The sequence below is a fragment of the Lampetra fluviatilis genome, chromosome 51 (genome assembly GCF_964198595.1).
Source record: "Lampetra fluviatilis chromosome 51, kcLamFluv1.1, whole genome shotgun sequence".
NCBI lineage: Eukaryota > Metazoa > Chordata > Hyperoartia > Petromyzontiformes > Petromyzontidae > Lampetra > Lampetra fluviatilis.
This window is the reverse complement of record NC_136325.1, coordinates 5,787,497-5,795,807: the sequence shown is the minus strand read 5'-3', so window position 1 is coordinate 5,795,807 and position 8,311 is coordinate 5,787,497.

Here is an 8,311-nt window from a genome sequence, read left to right as displayed (position 1 = left end):
AAAAAGAGCGAGAGAGAGAGCTACATGGAGTAGGAAGAGAGAGGGTACAGAGAGAGGGGGGGCAGAGAGAGGGGGGGGGGGCAGAGAGGGGGGGGCAGAGAGGGTGGTAGAGAGGGTGGTAGAGAGAGAAGGAAGGGGTAAGGGGAGCAGAGCGAAAAATATTTAGTTAAATCTTTCATTTAAAAAAAGGGGGTGGGGGGGGGGTTTACGTAAAGCAAAACATAAAAAAACGAAATGATGAACGAAGCAAAGTGCCGAATACACCGAGCATCTTCTTGTTTCCTCTGATCGTAAAAAAAAAGAGAGAACGAGAAAGAGAGAGAGAGGCACTCAGCTTGTTGGCATGCGTACGTCTGTCCGCACGCCACAGCTCACGCGAAACAAGCGGCGTGGACGCCCGATTGCCAGTACGTTCCACGTGTAACGTTGATCTTCCTTTCGTAACGATTTGGTTCTTTCGGTAAAGCCACGTAGAAATTAAATAATCATAGAATACGACGTTTCGATTGCAACACAAGCAACCATCAGCAGGTACAAATTATGCATTATATTTCCAAGTTTACTAAAAAAAACATTCATTTATTTCTTATTATTATTTAATTTAATTTCTACGTGACTTTACCGAAAGAACAAAATAGTAATTCCTGCAGTCACGAAAGCTTCGAATCTAGTTCCTTTCGCAACTTAAGCCAAAGCCGCGCTTGCGGGAAAAAAAATAAAAAAAAATCTCGCCGCTAGAACCACACTGTCAAGGGCAAGAATGAAACAAAAAATGGATTAAAGTCAGTCGAAGTTGGGCTCGCTGATCCTGTCAAACCAGTTGTGACGTTCAGGCATCGCCGTCTCTCCGTGTGGCCTCCTGAGCCGTGACGAGCAGCACGTGACAGCGTGCTGTTGTGGGGGGGGGGCATTCCCAGAGAATGTAGCGGGGTTCCCCAAACCCCCAAACCCCCACCTCGGGATATAGGGCGTTTTGGAGAGCCCCCTTCTAAGGGGGTATTTGGTCTACGCTTCCACGCTGGCCTGTATGCGTTTACTGTAGTGTTGAACTTCTTTCGCACCGTACGTAGCCAAGCGCGCTCGTCGGAGGTGCGGGGGAAGGGCAGCAAACTGAACACTAAAAATAAATTAAATTTCGATTTAAAGCTTTCGTGACTGTAGGGATTCATCTTCTTGGTTCTTTCGGTAAAGTCACGTAGAAGGGAAGTAATACAATAATAAAAATAAAACATAAAATAATTCTCACGACGTTTCGGCCACAATGCAAGCAGCCGTCATCAGGTGAAGAACAGGTCTGTCGGGGAGACAGCGTCTGGTCTTCACCTGAGGACGGCTGCTTGCGTTGTGGCCGAAACGTCGTGAGAATTATTTTATTATGTTTTATTTTTATTATTTTATTACTTCCCTTCTACGTGACTTTACCGAAAGAACCAAGAAGATAAAAATAAATTCGGAAGAAATGAGTTTGTCAATCTATGCCAGGGGTGGGGAACGTCTGGCCCGCGGGCTGTATGAGGCCCACGAAATCATTTGGTGTGGCCCTGCCAAGGCAACCGCAGGCGGGACTCGAAATTCAATAAATCTAGGAGCAAACCTGGAAAATCAATTGCGAGTAGCAACATCATCAATACCAGCTAACATCATCACACGCCGCGCCAAAGAGAAGCAGTTCCAGCCATCGCATTAGGGGCGAGTTAATTAAATGTTTGACCAAATAAAACAGGCTATTTTTTTTAAGTTGACGATTTTGTATGGCCCGCGAATGATGTTATACATATTTCTAGATTTGAAGCTTTCGTGACTGCAAGGATTAATATTTTTAGGTTTTTTCGGTAAAGTCACGTAGGTAAAACATTAATAAAAGTCACAGCTGTGACGGTTCCACCTGAAGACGGAGGCTTGTGTTGCCTCCGAAACGTCGTGATTGTTATTTTTATTTTACTTTTATTAATTTTAAATTTTTACCTACGTGGCTTTACCGAAAAAAACCTAAGAATATGTTATAAATATCCCAATGGCCCTTGGCAGTAAAAAGGTTCCCCACCCCTGATCTAGATGATGATTTAAAAGCGCTTAGCTCCAGTGGCTTTTCTAATATCGGAAAGAAGAGCGTTCCAGACGGCCGCGGAAGCGCGCCCTAAATGCGCGTCATGTGGTGACCAACTAACGCGGACCTGCCGATCGACACGAAGCGAACACAACAATAATGATGATAATAATGATGAATTATAATAATAGTTTACAGTGCTTTGTCACTCCACTGTTCGTTGAAGTGTTTTTACTGGTAGGAACCCACTGGTTCCACCAGCCCACGGGATTATTGTATCCGTCCGTCGTGCAGGGAGGGGCTGGGTGGGGAGGGGAGGGTGGAGAGGGGCTGGGTGGGGAGGGTGGGGAGGGGCTGGGTGGGGAGGGTGGGGCTGGGTGGGGGGTGGGAGGGATGGGGCTGGGTGGGGAGGGGCTGGTCACCCCGTGGTGCCAATATAAAACTCAACGTTTAACCTACTCACGCCGGCTTGTGCCCGCCCTCACAGTCGGGCATATTTGCGGAATACACCACGCCGCCGTTGACCCTGGCCATTGACCGAGCAACCCAACGTTCCTAGCAGCTCCCTCCGCAGGAATGTGTTAATGCCGTGTCGGGTCATGATGGGGGTTGTTTGACCATACTTCACCGTGCTGGTTATTGCAGGTTGGTAACGCAAGGACCGGTTCAGTTATCACGTAGCACCGATGTTCGCCGCGAATCGAACTAAGTAGGGTGACTCAAGTTTACAGTGCAGTGCGCTAACCGCAGTGCCACTACTCCACCCACCAGTGTACACAGGGGGTGGATTTCGGTGTTGGATTAACAGTACGGTAGAGCGTGACATTTTCACCCAATTGCTAATTTTACACATTTCATTGAAGTTCAGTCACCCTGAGTGGTGTTCATTAGGGCGGTGTCTGCAGTAGGCCCTCAAAATATCTGGCTCGTTCATGGGCGGGGTGCACCGGTATATATTTGGGTTTTTTTTATTATTTTACAAACCCCAGTTATAATTGGTTTTTTACCCTTTTATCTGGCAACAAAACTGACACCTTTTTTACAAGGAGTCATGTTTGTATCGACCACAATACCTGCAGTCATAATGCAAACAAAAACATAACTCTGATAATGTGCACTGTCCTTGAAGTTGATTGGTCCACACCCGAGACAGCTTTCCTTAGAGCCTAGTCTCACGTGGTGTTGGACCAGATGACGCCAAAAGGCGCACAACTCAAAGACAATGAACCATCAGAGTATGAGAGCTCGGGGCAAGCATTTACACCATTGGAACCTCATTTGCCAGTAAAAAATATTATAATTGTTTTTTTACCCTTCTATCTGGCAACAAAACTGACACCTTTTTTTACAAGGAGTTATGTTTGCATAGACCCCAGTTACTTCCATGAATACCATTTAGCCCATGTTTAGCTTGACGTCAGCCACGGATAACATCATATCATCAGAGTATAGAAATCTGCGATGTTGCTGCTCAGCGTCACGCTTTCACCATCGCTTTATCTCTGCACTGGTAAACTTTTCCAGCTTTGGGGAGTTATACAAAAACATAGCAATCGATGTTTTATTTTATTTTTAGTAGCCTCCCTCCTCCCCTCCTCCCAAAAAGCCCCTTTCTGTAACACGCGGGAAACGGGATTCATCCGCTTGCGGTAATTTCAGGGAACACGCGTCAGAGGCAGTGGCGAGAGGTCAAGTTGAAATGAGTGGCGTGGGCGGCGTGGGTAGCATGGGTGGCATTGATGACATGGGTGGCATTGCGTGCCATTGGTGGCATTGATGACATGGGTGGCATTGGGTGGCATGGGTGGCATTGATGACATGGGTGGTATTGGGTGGCATTGGGTGGCATTGGGTGGCATTGGATGGCATTGGGTGGCATGGGTGGCATTGGGTGGCATTGGGTGGCATTTGATGACATGGGTGGCATTGGTGGCATGGGTGGTATGGGTGGCATTGGGTTGCATTGGGTGGCATTGGGTGGCATGGGTAGCATGGGTGGCATTGATGACATGGGTGGCATTGATGACATTGGTGGCATTGGGTGGCATGGGTGGCATTGATAACATGAGTGGCATTGGGTGGCATGGGTGGCATTGATGACATGGGTGGCATTGGGTGGCATTGGATGGCATTGGGTGGCATGGGTGGCATTGGGTGGCATTGGGTGGCATTGGGTGGCATTTGATGACATGGGTGGCATTGGTGGCATGTGTGGCATGGGTGGCATTGGGTGGCATTGGGTGGCATTGGGTGGCATGGGTAGCATGGGTGGCATTGATGACATGGGTGGCATTGATGACATGGGTGGCATTGGGTGGCATGGGTGGCAGTGATAACATGAGTGGCATTGGGTGGCATGGGTGGCATTGATGACATGGGTGGCATTGGGTGGCATTGGGTGGCATTGGGTGGCATTGGATGGCATTGGGTGGCATGGGTGGCATTGGGTGGCATTGGGTGGCATTGGGTGGCATTTGATGACATGGGTGGCATTGGTGGCATGGGTGGCATTGGGTGGCATTGGGTGGCATTGGGTGGCATTTGATGACATGGGTGGCTTTGGTGGCATGGGTGGCATTGGGTGGCATCGGGTGGCATGGGTGGCATGGGCGGTTGGCCCACGGGGCTTTGTGCTTGGGCACTGCCGAGATCCTGGCCCAGAATCCCAGAATGTCCGAGGCGGCAGTGGAGTCTCAAGCTTGACGGCCACCGCTTTGGGCACCAACAAGGGGTCGGCAACCCACGTCAACCCGCGTCAACCCGCGTCAATCCGCGGCTCTTGAGCGGCGCGTGCGGCTCTTTAAGGGCCGCTTAGTGACGTTGATGATGACCCCCGGCACCGTCTCGCGTTCACGTTGCAGTGCGGCTCTTGAAATGTTGAGGTTTTTTTTCTTTTCGTTTAACCGAATTTCGAAAAAAAACACCTGTCTCCTCTTGTTATGTTGGTTGCCGACCCCTGGCCAACAAAGACGTTGTTACTGCAGTGATTGGACAGAGTGGACCAGAAGTTATGTGACCCCCCCCCCCCCACAATTACTAAACCCCTAACATTAAATTTTCCTTCGTATATTCATTTCCGTTTTAAATAAACCGTACTTTCAATTTTTAAATAATAATTAAATGGGGGGGGGGTCACAATACATCTGGACCATCCTGTACAGTATTGAAAATGTACAGCAGTGCAGTATTAGGAAGTGGTGGGGTGGTAGTGGGGTGGTTTTGGGGTGGTGGTGGTGGGGTATTGGTGGGGTGGTGGTGGTACGGTGGTGGTGGTACGGTGGTGGTGGGGTGGTGGGGTATTGGTGGTGGTGGGGTGCTGATGGTGGGGTGGTGGTGGTGGGGTGGTGGTGGGTTGGTGGTGGTGGTGGGGTGGTGGTGGTGGGGTGGTGATGGTGGTGGGGTGCTCATGGTGGGGTGCTGATGGTGGGGTATTGGTGGTGGTGGGGTATTGGTGGTGGTGGGGTGGTGGTGGTGGGGTGCTCATGGTGGGGTGCTCATGGTGGGGTGCTGATGGTGGGGTGGTGGTGGTGGGGTGGTGGTGGGTTGGTGGTGGTGGTGGGTTGGTGGTGGTGGTGGGGTGGTGATGGTGGTGGGGTGCTCATGGTGGGGTGCTGATGGTGGGGTGGTGGTGGTGGTGGGGTGCTGATGGTGGGGTGGTGGTGGGGTGGTGGTGGTGGGGTTGTGGTGGTGGTGTGGTGGTGATGGTGGGGTGGTGGTGGTGGGGTGTTGGTGGTGGTGGGGTATTGTAGGTGGTGGGGTATTGGTGGTGGTGGGGTGTTGGTGGGGGTTAGCCTCGGGCAAGCGTTGAGGGCGAGGCCTTCATGACACTCAGCCGCCCCGCGAACTTCGTGCGACTTCAGCAGGGCAGGGCGACGACGGAGTCTCAGGCACACGAACTTAAAAGTCACTCGCTCACGTCCCTCGATGTGTCACTGCTCCCCCCCACCGCCCCCACCGCCCCCCACCTTCGAGTTGTCAAAAGAAGCAGCAACAAGAAGGGAAAAAAACGGTCCCACTGATCTTCGTTGGGTCCTTCAAATATTTACACAGCGTCAACTCACGGTTACACGGCGCACGCGGCTACTTTAATGTTGTGGGGGATTTAACAGCAACATCAACAACAACACGTTTTACCTCTTCCATCCTGGTTCCCGATTAAATACTCACGGTTGGTGCGCGCGAGTAATTTCTCAAGTCCATTCACTTGCGTGGAGGGTATATCCATCCGTCCATTTTTTTGTTTGCAGTTTAGACCAAAAAAACTGAAATATTTCTCGGGCTTTTATCACAAAAAGCCATAACTGCGGTGTTCCTGCAAATATGCTTCAACCCAAATTACCGGTGAAGGATCTCGGCACGAATAAATTCCTACCGCCACCCTAGCACGGATGCCACTTCTCCGAACTGTACCTGGTTTACTGTACCTGGCCAAACCCGGACAGGTGCCAACCTGTCGACACTGAGCGATTCCTACAATGGTGGTCGTGGTGGTGATGATGATGATGAGGCTATTCAGAGCAGATCCGTGCAAGAATTGTGCCAGCTGGCTGTGTTGAACTTCTTTTCGAGCGCGGTACGTAGCCAACCGTGGCAATCGGAGGTGACGGAAAGGTGAGGTAGAATCGGTGACACCTGGCTCTGTAAATGGTCTCTTGAAAAAATGTAAAGAGGCATTTGTGGTTTGCAACAGTGGCGTAGCGCTTAGCGATCTGCGTTGTGAACCCAGCGACCCGAATTAGATTCCCGCTCGCGGCCAACACCGGCGACGATTATCTGACCCGGTCCTGGGCCTCCCCTAGGTCGACTCGGCCTCAAATGTGTACCTGGTTGCGGTGTGTAATCATCGCCACTGGGGAGACAAAGGCGGCCGGGCGTAGTGTTGGCCAACCCACCCCCTTGTGTGCCACAGTGCCGCCCTTCACAGGTGCCACTCGACGACAGCACTTGCCCCAACAGTCCGTGAAGGCTACACGGGGGATCTTTGTAGTGCGCTGAGTGGCATGGGCTCTCGTGTAAGCCATGGATTTGGACTTCCCCCCCCCCGCTTCCCCATGTCCAATTCATCCTCGGCTCGTAGCCCGGCACCTGGGGCCCTCTCCACCGCCTGCACACTCGACAGCTACACCAGGCGGGTGACTGACAGGGGAATGCTTTTGCTCTGTTGCTGCTGTGAAAGCGCAATCGGGGGACAGAGTCAAAGCGTGTGGTCGCGTGTTTGGCACAGGGGAGGGCCTCTCCCTGGGGCTAACACGCGCGCGCGCCACGCACGCGGTGCCACCGCTCGCCCAGCGACATAAAACAAAACACGGTGACGCCTAAACGTACCGGCAAACGCTGTCGACAAGGAGGGTAAACTATCATCAAGGGAACTCCGCTCATCGCAGCAGCAGCAGCAGCGGGGGCTTTTGGCTGGTGGCCTTCGAACAAAGGCGGCGGTTACCGCATCGCGTGGCGCTTTCAGATGCGCTTCTGCGGCCGTCTGGAACGCTCTTCCTTCTGACAGTGAGAAGGCAGTGGAGCTATGCACATTTAAATCAGCTAGATTGAAAACTCATTTAGTTTGAGCTGCTTTTTGTGTTTAGTTTGTTGTTTTTACCCCGCAACTCATATTAGCACGTTTGGATAGTTACGGTGCGAAATAGGTTCAACATACAAAGATCCCCCGTATAGCCTTAACAGACAGTTGGGGCAAGTGCTGTTAGTAAGCATCTATGAAGGCCGGCGCGGCACACGAGGAGGTGGGTGGACAGCACCACGCCCGACCACCTTTGTCTCCCCAGTGGCGATGTTTACACACCGCACCAGGTACTCATTCGAGGCTGAGTCGACCTAGGGGAGGCCCAGGACCGGTTCATCACTGGTGTTGGCCGTGAACGGGAATCGAACTCGGGTGGCCGGGTTCATAGCGCAGCGCGCTAACCGCTACACTACCGCTCCCCCATACACAGACACACACACAGACACATACACACAGACACACACACAGACACACACACACGACCACAGACACACACAGTCGCACACGTGGATTGGCATGATTATCATATCGCACGCGGCTTGACAGTTGACATTCATTTGAAATTCACAGCCACGTTTGGCTACTGATGCCATGATGAATAATTCACGAGTATAGTATTCTTTGTAACTGTGCTACAATTAAACAATCATAACATATGGCCGCTGTGCATCGGTGCCCTAGACAAAGCAGGGATTATTTTGGGAACGTTGTAATGAATTATCATAAATCGATATTTGCTTAATTAT